The sequence below is a fragment of the Amblyomma americanum genome, chromosome 1 (genome assembly GCF_052857255.1).
Source record: "Amblyomma americanum isolate KBUSLIRL-KWMA chromosome 1, ASM5285725v1, whole genome shotgun sequence".
NCBI lineage: Eukaryota > Metazoa > Arthropoda > Arachnida > Ixodida > Ixodidae > Amblyomma > Amblyomma americanum.
Window position 1 is genome coordinate 36,228,602 of NC_135497.1, and position 19,512 is coordinate 36,248,113.

The 19,512-nt window shown below is 45.1% G+C and overlaps 1 protein-coding gene across 1 annotated transcript in view; it reads left to right on the forward strand.

Moving 5' to 3' along the window:
• The window catches only part of LOC144112636 (uncharacterized), a 70,380-nt gene that overhangs the window by 37,492 nt on the left and 13,376 nt on the right, over positions 1-19,512 (forward strand). Inside the window, exons 11-14 of the mRNA XM_077645435.1 lie at positions 2,954-3,139; positions 5,797-6,076; positions 13,399-13,584; positions 16,246-16,523. The gene's annotated coding sequence lies outside the window, so the exon portion shown is untranslated. The remainder of the gene's footprint in view (positions 1-2,953; positions 3,140-5,796; positions 6,077-13,398; positions 13,585-16,245; positions 16,524-19,512) is intronic.

Consider the following 19,512-nt stretch of genomic DNA (forward strand, 5'->3'; position numbering starts at 1 on the left):
CACGCCTAGGCCTCCTTCATTCCTTTTTCTACCGCCCTATTAACAGGCATCCTTTGCTGCAGCCGCCATCAAGAATATCCCCTCGCCTAAACCACACTCATCCCATAGCTCCGAATAAAGGCCGCACATCAGCTATGAATGTTTCATTCTTCCCAGATGCAATAGCCCGATGGAATGCCCTGCCTGATAATATTGCTTCTTGCACAGATCGAGCAATTTTCCCGCACTGAATTAGCGAATCACCTGTGTCTTACGTGATGTATTCGGCTTCATCAAATAATTTGATCCTGTGTTACTATCTCCTTTAATGTTTTTAATTTTAATGTTTTAATTTTAATGTTTTGCTTTGTTTTGTTTCATTGCTTTTTGTTTTTGTTTTTGTTGAGCTGGTACCATATGTTGTACACACTGTTCTTGCCCCCGCCTTATGTAATGCCCACGGGCCCTTAAGGCTTCAATAAATGAAAATGAAATGAAATGAAATTAATTCAGGCCGCAGAGATTCCACTGAAAGGCCCAAGGAAGAAAAATGAAAGTATGTGGTTATTCCTTATCTACACCGCATTTCACATAATCTGAAAAGGGTGGGAGCGCGTGCCGATGTAAACGTTGTTTTTTCTGCGCCCGATAAGCTCTCCAAACTCTGCCATATTGTAAACAGCAGCAATGAAAGGATGGTTGGCTGCGATAAGAAACACCAAAAAGGTTTTGTACCATGTAGCAGCAATGTTGTGTACAGGTTTCCGCTTACATGTGGCAAGCACTACACGGGGCAAACTGGTCGTTGCCTCAACGACCGGCTCCGGGAACACAACAACAACGTGAGCGGCACCGCTTCCCGTCACCTTGGCATTCATTGCAGAGACTGCACAGAGGAAAGAAAAAAGAACAAAAAACCGCCGTGTTATCCTGTTTTCACTCAGTGTCGAGTGCTGTCAGATAATACAACAAAAATCACTCGTGAAATCATTGAAGCTCATGAAATCCATAAATTCAAAGATGAATGCGTAAGCGTTGCCTCAATAGCTCTGCCTGATAAAGAACTACGTTTCCATGATGAGAATAGAAAAACGTGCACAGCAGGTCTTGTGCCACTGTAGACCTGTGCTCAGGAATTGTCATTTTCGTCAATCTGTTTTGTGTATCTGTCTTTTTATTTGAGATTGGTTGCCACTGTATTTAAGTAGTGAAAATCACCTCAATAAACTGGTTGTAAGTTCAGCGCCGTGTCTGTGCACTTGTCACGTCCTTTGTCCCCTGCGCTGCTGAAAAAACCATGTCACACCAACTTGCTCAAGCTTCTACAGTATCAGCGTCAGCGGTAGATCGTGGCTGCTCGACGAGAAAAATAAAAATTTGCGTCGTATTGAATTTGTGCGCGAGAGCGTTAAATGCTTTTCTTGTATTTCTGTCTTCCCCCACATTCAGAGATCATTTCGATGCGTACTTGCTTCGTCGTGGCTCGCAAGGTACAAAACAGGCGCGCTGTTTGCAAATGTGACAGGTCGCCCACCTTTCGATGTAAGCGCGTTTTTAAAGGAAAAAGGGTCGATGCGAGAAGCAGAGCCGGGGGACGCGGAGGCAAGTTGTGACTGGCTCACTGCTTCTGTATGCTTCTAACAATGAGTTAGCTGTATCGCGAAGCAGGAGATGGCTGAATGTAATGCAGCACACAAGTACTAGTTGTTTTTATCAAAGGCAGTGCCCGTATTGCAGTTTGCCGTTCCTGTCTTGTGTATGTATGGACGTCGTCATATTCATGTCGGGCATTTATAAGAATTGAAGTGCCACTCCAACCTGCGTATAACCACAAAAACTGATGCATGGGCTTGTATTAAAGGAATGCAGCTGCAGGTGTCCTTCGCCTGCTGACAGCGTGAAGGTTGAGGAGCCTCAGTTGTTTATTAGTTCTCAGCGAAGACAAAACAGCATGCCTAAAGAATTATTAAGCAAATAGTTAAAGCAAGTATTGTATTCTTTAGTGCGACAGGAAAGCAGTCCATAGAAAAAGCAGCTAGATGAAAATTAGGAAGGACGCACCACATGGCTTAGTTGCTTTGGCGTTCGGCTGCTGATCTCAGGGTCGCGGGTTCGATCCCAATCCTCCTGCAGTGGCATTATTTCGACGGTGGCAAAGCATAAAAGCAATGGTGCGCTGTGCGACGTCAATGCACGTTGAAGAACCCCATGTGGTCTAAATTAATCCGGAGCCGTCCACTGTGGTGTTCTTCACAGCCCATGTGTTGCTTGAGGATGTTAAACCTGGCATACCACTTCCAAAGTTTGGAAGCCTGATACCTTGGTTATGTAAAGTCTTAATTTGCAGTGCAAGAAATGTTAGCGCTGGTTTACTATTGTGATGCATCCCAGAGCCGAAGTGCTACATAGTTATGTTTTGTAAAACTCGTATGTGTTAATGAATATGAGGGCCGCTGGCAGAGTTTGCTCTGAATTTTTCAGCATTATTCATGGCGTGGTGTGCACAACTCCTCCACTTTTCTGCTGTCACCGTTGGTGGCTTGTTTCTGAGCAGAGCTTCAACCAAAGGAAGCCATAAATCTTTATGCTCATTCTTGGTATCATTCTTAACTTGTACCCAGAGAAACTACATAGGTTAAAGATAAGGTGGGAACCAGAGCTTGACGTTGCCAGCCCTCGCCACAGCGACACCTACATGGTATTTGACAACACACAGTTTGGGCAGCTTCATGATTTATAGGAGCCACATTGCTGGCATCATAGCGTTCCATTAGAGTTCTCTCTGTCAGCCACTGCTGAACTGCTTCTTTGTGTAAAACTGTTGTCGGCATTGCTTCGTCCAGGTGTAAATGACACAACTGCTTGTCTTTCGCTAAGATGTTTCTTTTGGCTGCTTCTGGAGCACATGAGTGCAAACATCTCAAAGTGGTTGCCACCCGTATCTTCATAGCAGTCTTCACCCTTTTTTCTGCAGGAAACATGCAGGCAGCCGTTGATGGGCCTTTCTCACTGCTGTTGTGCATCACAATGATGCGGTGGCCCTTCCCTGGCAGCCTGCTCCAGGCCATGGTTGTCCTGATCTTGGCACAAGCAGCACACGCTCGCTGTTCTGTCCTTCCACCAACACTGCGCTTGCTGCCGTTGCACATATCTCATCCAGGTAAATAATCTGGGAACCTACCATCTTGTACCTTAGGTAGCTTTCCTGCCTTGCAAAAGTGTCTTCTCTTTCAGTGGGCAGTTAGTGTAATTTCATTGCACGTTTTCTTCTGTCAAACGATGCGTTAGACATTAGGATACATGAATTACCGTGTGGCATTTTCCTACAAGCGCTAAATACTTTGATTGAATTTCTTCTCTCGTGCTGTTTCGGTTTCATTGACTGAACGACGACTGTGACGTCAAGTTGATGTTTTGTTCGCGTGATCTACTAGAAAAACTGTAATATAATCGCTGATATGTATATTCAATTCACTATGACATTTAATCCAGCATGTTCCAAAACATGGAATGACAAGCCTGTCAGTGATTATATTAAAGTTTTTCCAGTTGATCACGTGGCCAAAACATCAACTTGACGTCACAGTCGTCCTTCGGTCGACGAAACCGAAACAGCTTGAAGAAGAAATTCAATTATAAACTATTTAGCGGTCGTACACAAATACCACAGGGTGCTTCATGTATACGAATGTCTAAGATATTGTTTGAAAGAAGAAAACACGCAAGAAAAAATTTGGTGTCTATAGTCCTTAAAGGGGTGCAGACACAAAATTTTAAACGCAATGAACGGCATGAGAGTGAGAGAAAGAAAGACTTTATTGTGCAGAGGAATTCGGGCCTCCCAGGACCCCTGGGTCCCCGCACGACCACACCGCACTCAAACGTTCATGGCTAAAAGGTCCATGACGGTGGCCGCACAGGTGGCGACGATCTTCTGTCATGCCTGATCTGTGGAGCGTAGTGAGGTCTCCCAGTCCTCCCATGTTGGGAGTGGCTCCGGCCTGCCGGGTGGAGGGGGAGCCGGACAGATCCCGAGGATATCAGTCAGGTTTGCCTTCTGTGCATTGCACAGAGGGCAGGAAGGTGGGATGGGTCGGTAGTGGGAGAGGAGAGAGGGGGTAGTTACGGTACGATTTCTTTCATGGGCGTAAGAAGTTGCCATCTCGCAAGTGTCTGGCACAGGCTTTGAGTGGAACATAAGTTATGGTTGTTTTTAATGCTGTCCGATGAACCTCTCGCCATTCCACCCACATTGGGCTGTCTCCGCGGCTAAGTGGTTATGGCGCTTGACTGCTGACCTGAAAGATGCGAGTTCGATTCCGGTCACGGTGGTAGAATTTCGATGGAGATGAAATTCTAGAGGCCCGTGTACCGCGCAATATTGGTGCACATTAAAGAAATGCAGGTGGTGGAAATTTCCGATGCCCTTCACTACAACATCCCTCAGAGCCTGAGTTGCTTTGGGACGTTTAACCCCCATAAACCAAACCATTTCCACCCACATCGAGTGATGTCATGGTGCACTTGCTTTAATTATTGTGACGTCGCTAAACTCAGGTGTTGTTCACTTCAGCACTGGCGCTGACTGAGACCAAAGGCTTTGTGTACAAAATGGTTTGTAATTTATTTTTCGCACTGTGCACTGGTGTTTTGCGCTTATTTTAGTGATTGCTAGGTCTGTAGGCCTCTTTCAAGGCAAATAAACTGACACCGAAAAACTTTGTGTCTGGACTCCTTTAAAGCATATGCCATGCAGTTAGCATCTAACATAGTGCTGGGAAAAGTTGTGCATGCATGACCTCAATGCCAGCTTTGGGAAGTTGTCATACAGGGTGCTACGCCGCTAATCTCCACTTCCTGGCCATTCTGTGCTGGGTGTCGACCACTTCCACATGCTTACTCTTGCCTCTCCTTCTTTCCATGAAACGCTGTCCATGCACAAACACCAAGCATTTTGCTGACAAATGCACATGTTTTATTCACAGTATGTCCCAAGTCTCTATCTTGCCAGAACTGTAGCAATTAAAAATTGTTTCTCATTGCATTACGAGAAAAAAAACTCCACTTGTTTGCTTCTTAGTCAAGTACCTTAGGGGTACAGCAGACATGTTCAACAAGGAAGATTGTCACCATGCTGGGATCTATGATGAAAGATCGAACGCATTTTACATAGCACCTACTTTGACACAGACGCATGAAAACTATAGGCCATGCTCATGGCATTGGCTGCGCCGCCTGTTGGTCAGGCCGCGAAGCGTGAACGGGTCGTGTCTGCTGCTCTCCCTGTCCGTTTCAGCGCTGTTGTGATGCGCTTGTGTTTTGATATTACATTGTGTGGAGTATTGATTAGTCACGAATATACTTTCATGTAAGTCTTCAGTGACTTAAAGGGTCGTACTTCTGCGTAGCTGGCTGCTCGAAAACTTTTAAAATTTACCAGGAACATGTCCTTGGGTCCCCTCCGTGCCTTCACTCGTCAGCGGTTTTTTCAGCAGCGCAGGGGACAAAGGACGTGACAAGTGCACAGACACGGCACTGATCTTACAACAGGTTTATTGAGGTGAATTTCACTACTTAAATACAGTGGCAACCAATCTCAAATGAAAAGGCAGATACACAAAACAGATTGACGAAAATGACAATTCCTGAGCACAGGTCTACAGTGGCAAGAGACCAGCTGCGCACGTTTTTCTATTCTCATCAAGGAAACGTAGTTCTTTATCAGACAGAGCTATTGAGGCAGCGCTTACGCATTCATCTTTGAATTTATGGATTTCATGAGCTTCAATGATTTCACGAGTGATTTTGCCTCCACAGAGAATGGCTCTTCCTGAGAGCACACAGCGGCACATCTTCAGCTCATGGTGCGCTTGAATGGCGGCGGTGGTCTCAGACGGCAGAGAGGACTACGGAATTCTTATGGCAGTGCGCGCTGCCGCAGCTTCGAGCCATCACTAAGAAGACGCATCAGGAAAGATTCAGTCCGGTCCACACCTATGGTGAAGTGTCCTTGCCGGAACAAGTACAAGACGTCCTTAGACGAGGACCAAAGTTCGCCGTGGAACCCAGGCGATCGGCACCGGAACTTCTTGCGATGGTGAGACAAGTTTCCAGCCTAGCAGCGGCTCCTGAAGTGGACCGATGTGTTTCACATGGAGTGGATATTTGGCAAAGTGTAAACCTACCAGGTGTAGAATTCCAATCAAATTTACCATTTCGTTTTTAAAGAACAACTCGCTGACCCTATTAGAGGCTGGTAAAGAGGGAGGTTTTGCTGTGATGCCAAAAGGGCTCTATTTATCGAAAGCAGAAAATGCTATCAGTTCGACTTTCCGGCAGAGAAGCGATGTCGCTCTAAGTAAAGTAAAAGCCCGAGCACGGAAAACGTGTGCACAAATGAATTTGGAATTCTTAGCCAAGTGTATAGAGAAAAGCAAGGGGTCTTGCTTAAAGATATTCTTCACAGCCAAAACTCACAAGCTGGACTGCCCACTTCGAGCAATAGTCAGCGAGGATGGCACATGACAAAAGTCTGTCGCGTTATTTTTTGCAAGACAAGCTGAACCGCTTAACCATTGACGGCCCTTTTCAGGTGAAGAGTTCTAACCAAGTAATCGCTTTCTTGCAACATAACCCAGCGAAAGGCTTTTCGGCGTCTCTATCGATATAAAAGATTTATATTATTCCCTTCCGCAAAAGAAACTGCTGGCAAGCGTTGAAGAATGCATTGATTCCTTTGGTGTGGTAGCTTTCCAGAATTCTGTAGGCATCAGCAATAGCAACTTCTTGGAACTCCTTACTTTTTACTTTAACTCGACATTTTCCACTTGGAATGAATCTGTTTACCTCCAGAGCAATGGCGTCGGCATTGGTTCATGCATAGCTCCGATACTGAGCGACATTTATCTCGCGCACCATGACAAGCTCCTTGATAGTCAACTCGACGAAAGCGTGGCTCGTGTTTTTAGGTTTGTAGATGATTTTTTAGTTTTGATGACATGTGCAGTTACTGACGCAGGGGCCTCGGTCTCGAAAGTTTTATCAATTTTTCACACCTGTCTTGACCCTCTTGTTTTGACGCATGAAACGCCTTCTGAAGGAAAGTTACGTTTTTTAGATCATGCCATGTTCCTCAAAAATAGCCATGTGTGCTGGCGTTACGAGCCACGATGCCAGAAGCTCCTCACGCCTTTCGCTTCTGCACATTCTAAGCTTGTAAAGCGCGGCATCGCAAAGTTATGTTTAAGAAATGCCCTAGAAAAATCATGCCATCATGCAATGCAAGACAGCTATCAAAATCAGGTGGTACGCTTACAAGCAGCAGGATACCCTTCCGACCTTCTGATTGCAATATCAGAGAGCCTGCTAAGAGAAATCATTCGAGCACTCGAGCACTTTCTTAAAGGGCGCGTGCAATTTACATTCGCCAACTGTTGCAGCTCATCGCATACTGACGTCACATCAGGTGTCCCTCAGGGCGCAGGGTTATCACCGTTGTTATTCTTAATCTACATAAATGATCTCCCATCTAACACAATAACCAAACTTTGACTTTTTGCGGATGACTGCGTCGTTTATAACATCATCCATGCCCCTGAAGACACCATTAAGCTACAAAATAATATAGACACAATTGCATCATGGTGTGAAAAATGGCACATGCCACTTAACCTAGACAAATGCCAACTCATGTCCTTTTCTCGTAAACAAACCTCTATTAACTGCACATACCATATTAATTCAACTCCCATTGCCCGAACTTCCTCTTACAAATACCTTGGCGTTCACCTGACATCATCCTTATCATGGGTCACTCATATTAATTCAATATGCTCCCAGGCCTCACGCACTCTTGGTTATCTGCGACGGAACCTAACATCAGCACCACCTGAAGTCAGACAACTAGCTTATCAGACATACGTACGCCCAAAGCTTGAATACGCCTCATCCATCTGGAACCCTTCACAAGCATACCTTACAAATGAATTAGAAGCCGTTCAAAATCGAGCTGCACGGTTCATCATGTCACAGTACTCGCGTGATAGTAGTGTCACTGCACTAAAACGAGCCCTTTCCCTCCCAAGTCTCCAATCACGTCGCATCGTATCACGCCTAGGCCTCCTTCATTCCTTTTTCTACCGCCCTATTAACAGGCATCCTTTGCTGCAGCCGCCATCAAGAATATCCCCTCGCCTAAACCACACTCATCCCATAGCTCCCAATAAAGGCCGCACATCAGCTATGAATGTTTCATTCTTCCCAGATGCAATAGCCCGATGGAATGCCCTGCCTGATACTAATATTGCTTCTTGCACAGATCGAGCAATTTTCCCGCACTGAATTAGCGAATCACCTGTGTCTTACGTGATGTATTCGGCTTCATCAAATAATTTGATCCTGTGTTACTATCTCCTTTAATGTTTTTAATTTTAATGTTTTAATTTTAATGTTTTGCTTTGTTTTGTTTCATTGCTTTTTGTTTTTGTTTTTGTTGAGCTGGTACCATATGTTGTACACACTGTTCTTGCCCCCGCTCTATGTAATGCCCACGGGCCCTTAAGGCTTCAATAAATGAAAATGAAATGAAATGAAACTAATTCAGGCCGCAGAGATTCCACTGAAAGGCCCAAGGAAGAAAAATGAAAGTATGTGGTTATTCCTTATCTACACCGCATTTCACATAATCTGAAAAGGGTGGGAGCGCGTGCCGATGTAAACGTTGTTTTTTCTGCGCCCGATAAGCTCTCCAAACTCTGCCATATTGTAAACAGCAGCAATGAAAGGATGGTTGGCTGCGATAAGAAACACCAAAAAGGTTTTGTACCATGTAGCAGCAATGTTGTGTACAGGTTTCCGCTTACATGTGGCAAGCACCGAGGATGGCACATGACAAAAGTCTGTCGCGTTATTTTTTGCAAGACAAGCTGAACCGCTTGACCATTGACGGCCCTTTTCAGGTGAAGAGTTCTAACCAAGTAATCGTTTTCTTGCAACATAGCCCAGCGAAAGGCTTTTCGGCGTCTCTATCGATATAAAAGATTTATATTATTCCCTTCCGCAAAAGAAACTGCTGGCAAGCGTTGAAGAATGCATTGATTCCTTTGGTGTGGTAGCTTTCCAGAATTCTGTAGGCATCAGCAATAGCAACTTCTTGGAACTCCTTACTTTTTACTTTAACTCAACATTTTCCACTTGGAATGAATCTGTTTACCTCCAGAGCAATGGCGTCGGCATTGGTTCATGCATAGCTCCGATACTGAGCGACATTTATCTCGCGCACCATGACAAGCTCCTTGATAGTCAACTCGACGAAAGCGTGGCTCGTGTTTTTAGGTTTGTAGATGATTTTTTAGTTTTGATGACATGTGCAGTTACTGACGCAGGGGCCTCGGTCTCGAAAGTTTTATCAATTTTTCACACCTGTCTTGACCCTCTTGTTTTGACGCATGAAACGCCTTCTGAAGGAAAGTTACGTTTTTTAGATCATGCCATGTTCCTCAAAAATAGCCATGTGTGCTGGCGTTACGAGCCACGATGCCAGAAGCTCCTCACGCCTTTCGCTTCTGCACATTCTAAGCTTGTAAAGCGCGGCATCGCAAAGTTATGTTTAAGAAATGCCCTAGAAAAATCATGCCATCATGCAATGCAAGACAGCTATCAAAATCAGGTGGTACGCTTACAAGCAGCAGGATACCCTTCCGACCTTCTGATTGCAATATCAGAGAGCCTGCTAAGAGAAATCATTCGAGCACTCGAGCACTTTCTTAAAGGGCGCGTGCAATTTACATTCGCCAACTGTTGCAGCTCATCGCATACTGACGTCACATCAGGTGTCCCTCAGGGCGCAGGGTTATCACCGTTGTTATTCTTAATCTACATAAATGATCTCCCATCTAACATAATAACCAAACTTTGACTTTTTGCGGATGACTGCGTCATTTATAACATCATCCATGCCCCTGAAGACACCATTAAGCTACAAAATAATATAAACACAATTGCATCATGGTGTGAAAAATGGCACATGCCACTTAACCTAGACAAATGCCAACTCATGTCCTTTTCTCGTAAACAAACCTCTATTAACTGCACATACCATATTAATTCAACTCCCATTGCCCGAACTTCCTCTTACAAATACCTTGGCGTTCACCTGACATCATCCTTATCATGGGTCACTCATATTAATTCAATATGCTCCCAGGCCTCACGCACTCTTGGTTATCTGCGACGGAACCTAACATCAGCACCACCTGAAGTCAGACAACTAGCTTATCAGACATACGTACGCCCAAAGCTTGAATACGCCTCATCCATCTGGAACCCTTCACAAGCATACCTTACAAATGAATTAGAAGCCGTTCAAAATCGAGCTGCACGGTTCATCATGTCACCGTACTCGCGTGATAGTAGTGTCACTGCACTAAAACGAGCCCTTTCCCTCCCAAGTCTCCAATCACGTCGCATCGTATCACGCCTAGGCCTCCTTCATTCCTTTTTCTACCGCCCTATTAACAGGCATCCTTTGCTGCAGCCGCCATCAAGAATATCCCCTCGCCTAAACCACACTCATCCCATAGCTCCCAATAAAGGCCGCACATCAGCTATGAATGTTTCATTCTTCCCAGATGCAATAGCCCGATGGAATGCCCTGCCTGATAATATTGCTTCTTGCACAGATCGAGCAATTTTCCCGTACTGAATTAGCGAATCACCTGTGTCTTACGTGATGTATTCCGCTTCATCAAATAATTTGATCCTGTGTTACTATCTCCTTTAATGTTTTTAATTTTAATGTTTTAATTTTAATGTTTTGCTTTGTTTTGTTTCATTGCTTTTTGTTTTTGTTGAGCTGGTACCATATGTTGTACACACTGTTCTTGTCCCCGCCTTATGTAATGCCCACGGGCCCTTAAGGCTTCAATAAATGAAAATGAAATGAAATGAAATTAATTCAGGCCGCAGAGATTCCACTGAAAGGCCCAAGGAAGAAAAATGAAAGTATGTGGTTATTCCTTATCTACACCGCATTTCACATAATCTGAAAAGGGTGGGAGCGCGTGCCGATGTAAACGTTGTTTTTTCTGCGCCCGATAAGCTCTCCAAACTCTGCCATATTGTAAACAGCAGCAATGAAAGGATGGTTGGCTGCGATAAGAAACACCAAAAAGGTTTTGTGCCATGTAGCAGCAATGTTGTGTACAGGTTTCCGCTTACATGTGGCAAGCACTACACGGGGCAAACTGGTCGTTGCCTCAACGACCGGCTCCGGGAACACAACAACAACGTGAGCGGCACCGCTTCCCGTCACCTTGGCATTCATTGCAGAGACTGCACAGAGGAAAGAAAAAAGAACAAAAAACCGCCGTGTTATCCTGTTTTCACTCAGTGTCGAGTGCTGTCAGATAATACAACAAAAATCACTCGTGAAATCATTGAAGCTCATGAAATCCATAAATTCAAAGATGAATGCGTAAGCGTTGCCTCAATAGCTCTGTCTGATAAAGAACTACGTTTCCATGATGAGAATAGAAAAACGTGCACAGCAGGTCTTGTGCCACTGTAGACCTGTGCTCAGGAATTGTCATTTTCGTCAATCTGTTTTGTGTATCTGTCTTTTTATTTGAGATTGGTTGCCACTGTATTTAAGTAGTGAAAATCACCTCAATAAACTGGTTGTAAGTTCAGCGCCGTGTCTGTGCACTTGTCACGTCCTTTGTCCCCTGCGCTGCTGAAAAAACCATGTCACACCAACTTGCCCAAGCTTCTACAGTATCAGCGTCAGCGGTAGATCGTGGCTGCTCGACGAGAAAAATAAAAATTTGCGTCGTATTGAATTTGTGCGCGAGAGCGTTAAATGCTTTTCTTGTATTTCTGTCTTCCCCCACATTCAGAGATCATTTCGATGCGTACTTGCTTTGTCGTGGCTCGCAAGGTACAAAACAGGCGCGCTGTTTGCAAATGTGACAGGTCGCCCACCTTTCGATGTAAGCGCGTTTTTAAAGGAAAAAGGGTCGATGCGAGAAGCAGAGCCGGGGGACGCGGAGGCAAGTTGTGACTGGCTCACTGCTTCTGTATGCTTCTAACAATGAGTTAGCTGTATCGAGAAGCAGGAGATGGCTGAATGTAATGCAGCACACAAGTACTAGTTGTTTTTATCAAAGGCAGTGCCCGTATTGCAGTTTGCCGTTCCTGTCTTGTGTATGTATGGACGTCGTCATATTCATGTCGGGCATTTATAAGAATTGAAGTGCCACTCCAACCTGCGTATAACCACAAAAACTGATGCATGGGCTTGTATTAAAGGAATGCAGCTGCAGGTGTCCTTCGCCTGCTGACAGCGTGAAGGTTGAGGAGCCTCAGTTGTTTATTCGTTCTCAGCGAAGACAAAACAGCATGCCTAAAGAATTATTAAGCGAATAGTTAAAGCAAGTATTGTATTCTGTAGTGCGACAGGAAAGCAGTCCATAGAAAAAGCAGCTAGATGAAAATTAGGAAGGACGCACCACATGGCTTAGTTGCTTTGGCGTTCGGCTGCTGATCTCAGGGTCGCGGGTTCGATCCCAATCCTCCTGCAGTGGCAGTATTTCGACGGTGGCAAAGCATAAAAGCAATGGTGCGCTGTGCGACGTCAATGCACGTTGAAGAACCCCATGTGGTCTAAACTAATCCGGAGCCGTCCACTGTGGTGTTCTTCACAGCCCATGTGTTGCTTGAGGATGTTAAACCTGGCATACCACTTCCAAAGTTTGGAAGCCTGATACCTTGGTTATGTAAAGTCTTAATTTGCAGTGCAAGAAATGTTAGCGCTGGTTTACTATTGTGATGCATCCCAGAGCCGAAGTGCTACATAGTTATGTTTTGTAAAACTCGTATGTGTTAATGAATATGAGGGTCGCTGGCAGAGTTTGCTCTGAATTTTTCAGCATTATTCATGGCGTGGTGTGCACAACTCCTCCACTTTTCTGCTGTCACCGTTGGTGGCTTGTTTCTGAGCAGAGCTTCAACCAAAGGAAGCCATAAATCTTTATGCTCATTCTTGGTATCATTCTTAACTTGTACCCAGAGAAACTACATAGGTTAAAGATAAGGTGGGAACCAGAGCTTGACGTTGCCAGCCCTCGCCACAGCGACACCTACATGGTATTTGACAACACACAGTTTGGGCAGCTTCATGATTTATAGGAGCCACATTGCTGGCATCATAGCGTTCCATTAGTGTTCTCTCTGTCAGCCACTGCTGAACTGCTTCTTTGTGTAAAACTGTTGTCGGCATTGCTTCGTCCAGGTGTGAATGACACAACTGCTTGTCTTTTGCTAAGATGTTTCTTTTGGCTGCTTCTGGAGCACATGAGTGCAAACATCTCAAAGTGGTTGCCACCCGTATCTTCATAGCAGTCTTCACCCTTTTTTCTGCAGGAAACATACAGGCAGCCGTTGATGGGCCTTTCTCACTGCTGTTGTGCATCACAATGATGCGGTGGCCCTTCCCTGGCAGCCTGCTCCAGGCCATGGTTGTCCTGATCTTGGCACAAGCAGCACACGCTCGCTGTTCTGTCCTTCCACCAACACTGCGCTTGCTGCCGTTGCACATATCTCATCCAGGTAAATAATCTGGGAACCTTCCATCTTGTACCTTAGGTAGCTTTCCTGCCTTGCAAAAGTATCCTCTCTTTCAGTGGGCAGTTAGTGTAATTTTATTGCACGTTTTCTTCTGTCAAACGATGCGTTAGACATTAGGATACATGAATTACCGTGTGGCATTTTCCTACAAGCGCTAAATAATTTGATTGAATTTCTTCTCTCGTGCTGTTTCGGTTTCATTGACTGAACGACGACTGTGACGTCAAGTTGATGTTTTGTTCGCGTGATCTACTAGAAAAACTGTAATATAATCGCTGATATGTATATTCAATTCACTACGACATTTAATCCAGCATGTTCCAAAACATGGAATGACAAGCCTGTCAGTGATTATATTAAAGTTTTTCCAGTTGATCACGTGGCCAAAACATCAACTTGACGTCACAGTCGTCCTTCGGTCGACGAAACCGAAACAGCTTGAAGAAGAAATTCAATTATAAACTATTTAGCGGTCGTACACAAATACCACAGGGTGCTTCATGTATACGAATGTCTAAGATATCGTTTGAAAGAAGAAAACACGCAAGAAAAAATTTGGTGTCTATAGTCCTTAAAGGGGTGCAGACACAAAATTTTAAACGCAATGAACGGCATGAGAGTGAGAGAAAGAAAGACTTTATTGTGCAGAGGAATTCGGGCCACCCAGGACCCCTGGGTCCCCGCACGACCACACCGCACTCAAACGTTCATGGCTAAAAGGTCCATGACGCTGGCCGCACAGGTGGCGACGATCTTCTGTCATGCCTGATCTGTGGAGCGTAGTGAGGTCTCCCAGTCCTCCCATGTTGGGAGTGGCTCCGGCCTGCCGGGTGGAGGGGGAGCCGGACAGATCCCGAGGATATCAGTCAGGTTTGCCTTCTGTGCATTGCACAGAGGGCAGGAAGGTGGGATGGGTCGGTAGTGGGAGAGGAGAGAGGGGGTAGTTACGGTACGATTTCTTTCATGGGCGTAAGAAGTTGCCATCTCGCAAGTGTCTGGCACAGGCTTTGAGTGGAACATAAGTTATGGTTGTTTTTAATGCTGTCCGATGAACCTCTCGCCATTCCACCCACATTGGGCTGTCTCCGCGGCTAAGTGGTTATGGCGCTTGACTGCTGACCTGAAAGATGCGAGTTCGATTCCGGTCACGGTGGTAGAATTTCGATGGAGATGAAATTCTAGAGGCCCGTGTACCGCGCAATATTGGTGCACATTAAAGAAACGCAGGTGGTGGAAATTTCCGATGCCCTTCACTACAACATCCCTCAGAGCCTGAGTTGCTTTGGGACGTTTAACCCACATAAACCAAACCATTTCCACCCACATCGAGTGATGTCATGGTGCACTTGCTTTAATTATTGTGACGTCGCTAAACTCAGGTGTTGTTCACTTCAGCGCTGGCGCTGACTGAGACCAAAGGCTTTGTGTACAAAATGGTTTGTAATTTATTTTTCGCACTGTGCACTGGTGTTTTGCGCTTATTTTAGTGATTGCTAGGTCCGTAGGCCTCTTTCAAGGCAAAAATAAACTGACACCGAAAAACTTTGTGTCTGGACTCCTTTAAAGCATATGCCATGCAGTTAGCATCTAACATAGTGCTGGGAAAAGTTGTGCATGCATGACCTCAATGCCAGCTTTGGGAAGTTGTCATACAGGGTGCTGCGCCGCTAATCTCCACTTCCTGGCCATTCTGTGCTGGGTGTCGACCACTTCCACATGCTTACTCTTGCCTCTCCTTCTTTCCATGAAACGCTGTCCATGCACAAACACCAAGCATTTTGCTGACAAATGCACATGTTTTATTCACAGTATGTCCCAAGTCTCTATCTTGCCAGAACTGTAGCAATTAAAAATTGTTTCTCATTGCATTACGAGAAAAAAAACTCCACTTGTTTGCTTCTTAGTCAAGTACCTTAGGGGTACAGCAGACATGTTCAACAAGGAAGATTGTCACCATGCTGGGATCTATGATGAAAGATCGAACGCATTTTACATAGCACCTACTTTGACACAGACGCATGAAAACTATAGGCCATGCTCATGGCATTGGCTGCGCCGCCTGTTGGTCAGGCCGCGAAGCGTGAGCGGGTCGTGTCTGCTGCTCTCCCTGTCCGTTTCAGCGCTGTTGTGATGCGCTTGTGTTTTGATATTACATTGTGTGGAGTATTGATTAGTCACGAATATACTTTCATGTAAGTCTTCAGTGACTTAAAGGGTCGTACTTCTGCGTAGCTGGCTGCTCGAAAACTTTTAAAATTTACCAGGAACATGTCCTTGGGTCCCCTCCGTGCCTTCACTCGTCAGCGGTTTTTTCAGCAGCGCAGGGGACAAAGGACGTGACAAGTGCACAGACACGGCACTGATCTTACAACAGGTTTATTGAGGTGAATTTCACTACTTAAATACAGTGGCAACCAATCTGAAATGAAAAGGCAGATACACAAAACAGATTGACGAAAATGACAATTCCTGAGCACAGGTCTACAGTGGCAAGAGACCAGCTGCGCACGTTTTTCTATTCTCATCAAGGAAACGTAGTTCTTTATCAGACAGAGCTATTGAGGCAGCGCTTACGCATTCATCTTTGAATTTATGGATTTCATGAGCTTCAATGATTTCACGAGTGATTTTGCCTCCACATAGAATGGCTCTTCCTGAGAGCACACAGCGGCACATCTTCAGCTCATGGTGCGCTTGAATGGCTGCGGTGGTCTCAGACGGCAGAGAGGACTACGGAATTCTTATGGCAGTGCGCGCTGCCGCAGCTTCGAGCCATCACTAAGAAGACGCATCAGGAAAGCTTCAGTCCGGTCCACACCTATGGTGAAGTGTCCTTGCCGGAACAAGTACAAGACGTCCTTAGACGAGGACCAAAGTTCGCCGTGGAACCCAGGCGATCGGCACCGGAACTTCTTGCGATGGTGAGACAAGTTTCCAGCCTAGCAGCGGCTCCTGAAGTGGACCGATGTGTTTCAGATGGAGTGGATATTTGGCAAAGTGTAAACCTACCAGGTGTAGAATTCCAATCAAATTCACCGTTTCGTTTTTAAAGAACAACTCGCTGACCCTATTAGAGGCTGGTAAAGAGGGAGGTTTTGCTGTGATGCCAAAAGGGCTCTATTTATCGAAAGCAGAAAATGCTATCAGTTCGACTTTCCGGCAGAGAAGCGATGTCGCTCTAAGTAAAGTAAAAGCCCGAGCACGGAAAACGTGTGCACAAATGAATTTGGAATTCTTAGCCAAATGTATAGAGAAAAGCAAGGGGTCTTGCTTAAAGATATTCTTCACAGCCAAAACTCACAAGCTGGACTGCCCACTTCGAGCAATAGTCAGCGAGGATGGCACATGACAAAAGTCTGTCGCGTTATTTTTTGCAAGACAAGCTGAACCGCTTAACCATTGACGGCCCTTTTCAGGTGAAGAGTTCTAACCAAGTAATCGCTTTCTTGCAACATAACCCAGCGAAAGGCTTTTCGGCGTCTCTATCGATATAAAAGATTTATATTATTCCCTTACGCAAAAGAAACTGCTGGCAAGCGTTGAAGAATGCATTGATTCCTTTGGTGTGGTAGCTTTCCAGAATTCTGTAGGCATCAGCAATAGCAGCTTCTTGGAACTCCTTACTTTTTACTTTAACTCGACATTTTCCACTTGGAATGAATCTGTTTACCTCCAGAGCAATGGCGTCGGCATTGGTTCATGCATAGCTCCGATACTGAGCGACATTTATCTCGCGCACCATGACAAGCTCCTTGATAGTCAACTCGACGAAAGCGTGGCTCGTGTTTTTAGGTTTGTAGATGATTTTTTAGTTTTGATGACATGTGCAGTTACTGACGCAGGGGCCTCGGTCTCGAAAGTTTTATCAATTTTTCACACCTGTCTTGACCCTCTTGTTTTGACGCATGAAACGCCTTCTGAAGGAAAGTTACGTTTTTTAGATCTTGCCATGTTCCTCAAAAATAGCCATGTGTGCTGGCGTTACGAGCCACGATGCCAGAAGCCCCTCACGCCTTTCGCTTCTGCACATTCTAAGCTTGTAAAGCGCGGCATCGCAAAGTTGTGTTTAAGAAATGCCCTAGAAAAATCATGCCATCATGCGATGCAAGACAGCTATCAAAATCAGGTGGTACGCTTACAAGCAGCAGGATACCCTTCCGACCTTCTGATTGCAATATCAGAGAGCCTGCTAAGAGAAATCATTCGAGCACTCGAGCACTTTCTTAAAGGGCGCGTGCAATTTACATTCGCCAACTGTTGCAGCTCATCGCATACTGACGTCACATCAGGTGTCCCTCAGGGCGCAGGGTTATCACCGTTGTTATTCTTAATCTACATAAATGATCTCCCATCTAACACAATAACCAAACTTTGACTTTTTGCGGATGACTGCGTCGTTTATAACATCATCCATGCCCCTGAAGACACCATTAAGCTACAAAATAATATAGACACAATTGCATCATGGTGTGAAAAATGGCACATGCCACTTAACCTAGACAAATGCCAACTCATGTCCTTTTCTCGTAAACAAACCTCTATTAACTGCACATACCATATTAATTCAACTGCCATTGCCCGAACTTCCTCTTACAAATACCTTGGCGTTCACCTGACATCATCCTTATCATGGGTCACTCATATTAATTCAATATGCTCCCAGGCCTCACGCACTCTTGGTTATCTGCGACGGAACCTAACATCAGCACCACCTGAAGTCAGACAACTAGCTTATCAGACATACGTACGCCCAAAGCTTGAATACGCCTCATCCATCTGGAACCCTTCACAAGCATACCTTACAAATGAATTAGAAGCCGTTTCAAAATCGAGCTGCACGGTTCATCATGTCACAGTACTCGCGTGATAGTAGTGTCACTGCACTAAAACGAGCCCTTTCCCTCCCAAGTCTCCAATCACGTCGCATCGTATCACGCCTAGGCCTCCTTCATTCCTTTTTCTACCGCCCTATTAACAGGCATCCTTTGCTGCAGCCGCCATCAAGAATATCCCCTCGCCTAAACCACACTCATCCCATAGCTCCCAATAAAGGCCGCACATCAGCTATGAATGTTTCATTCTTCCCAGATGCAATAGCCCGATGGAATGCCCTGCCTGATAATATTGCTTCTTGCACAGATCGAGCAATTTTCCCGCACTGAATTAGCGAATCACCTGTGTCTTACGTGATGTATTCGGCTTCATCAAATAATTTGATCCTGTGTTACTATCTCCTTTAATGTTTTTAATTTTAATGTTTTAATTTTAATGTTTTGCTTTGTTTTGTTTCATTGCTTTTTGTTTTTGTTTTTGTTGAGCTGGTACCACATGTTGTACACACTGTTCTTGCCCCCGCCTTATGTAGTGCCCACGGGCCCTTAAGGCTTCAATAAATGAAAATGAAATGAAATGAAATTAATTCAGGCCGCAGAGATTCCACTGAAAGGCCCAAGGAAGAAAAATGAAAGTATGTGGTTATTCCTTATCTACACCGCATTTCACATAATCTGAAAAGGGTGGGAGCGCGTGCCGATGTAAACGTTGTTTTTTCTGCGCCCGATAAGCTCTCCAAACTCTGCCATATTGTAAACAGCAGCAATGAAAGGATGGTTGGCTGCGATAAGAAACACCAAAAAGGTTTTGTACCATGTAGCAGCAATGTTGTGTACAGGTTTCCGCTTACATGTGGCAAGCACTACACGGGGCAAACTGGTCGTTGCCTCAACGACCGGCTCCGGGAACACAACAACAACGTGAGCGGCACCGCTTCCCGTCACCTTGGCATTCATTGCAGAGACTGCACAGAGGAAAGAAAAAAGAACAAAAAACCGCCGTGTTATCCTGTTTTCACTCAGTGTCGAGTGCTGTCAGATAATACAACAAAAATCACTCGTGAAATCATTGAAGCTC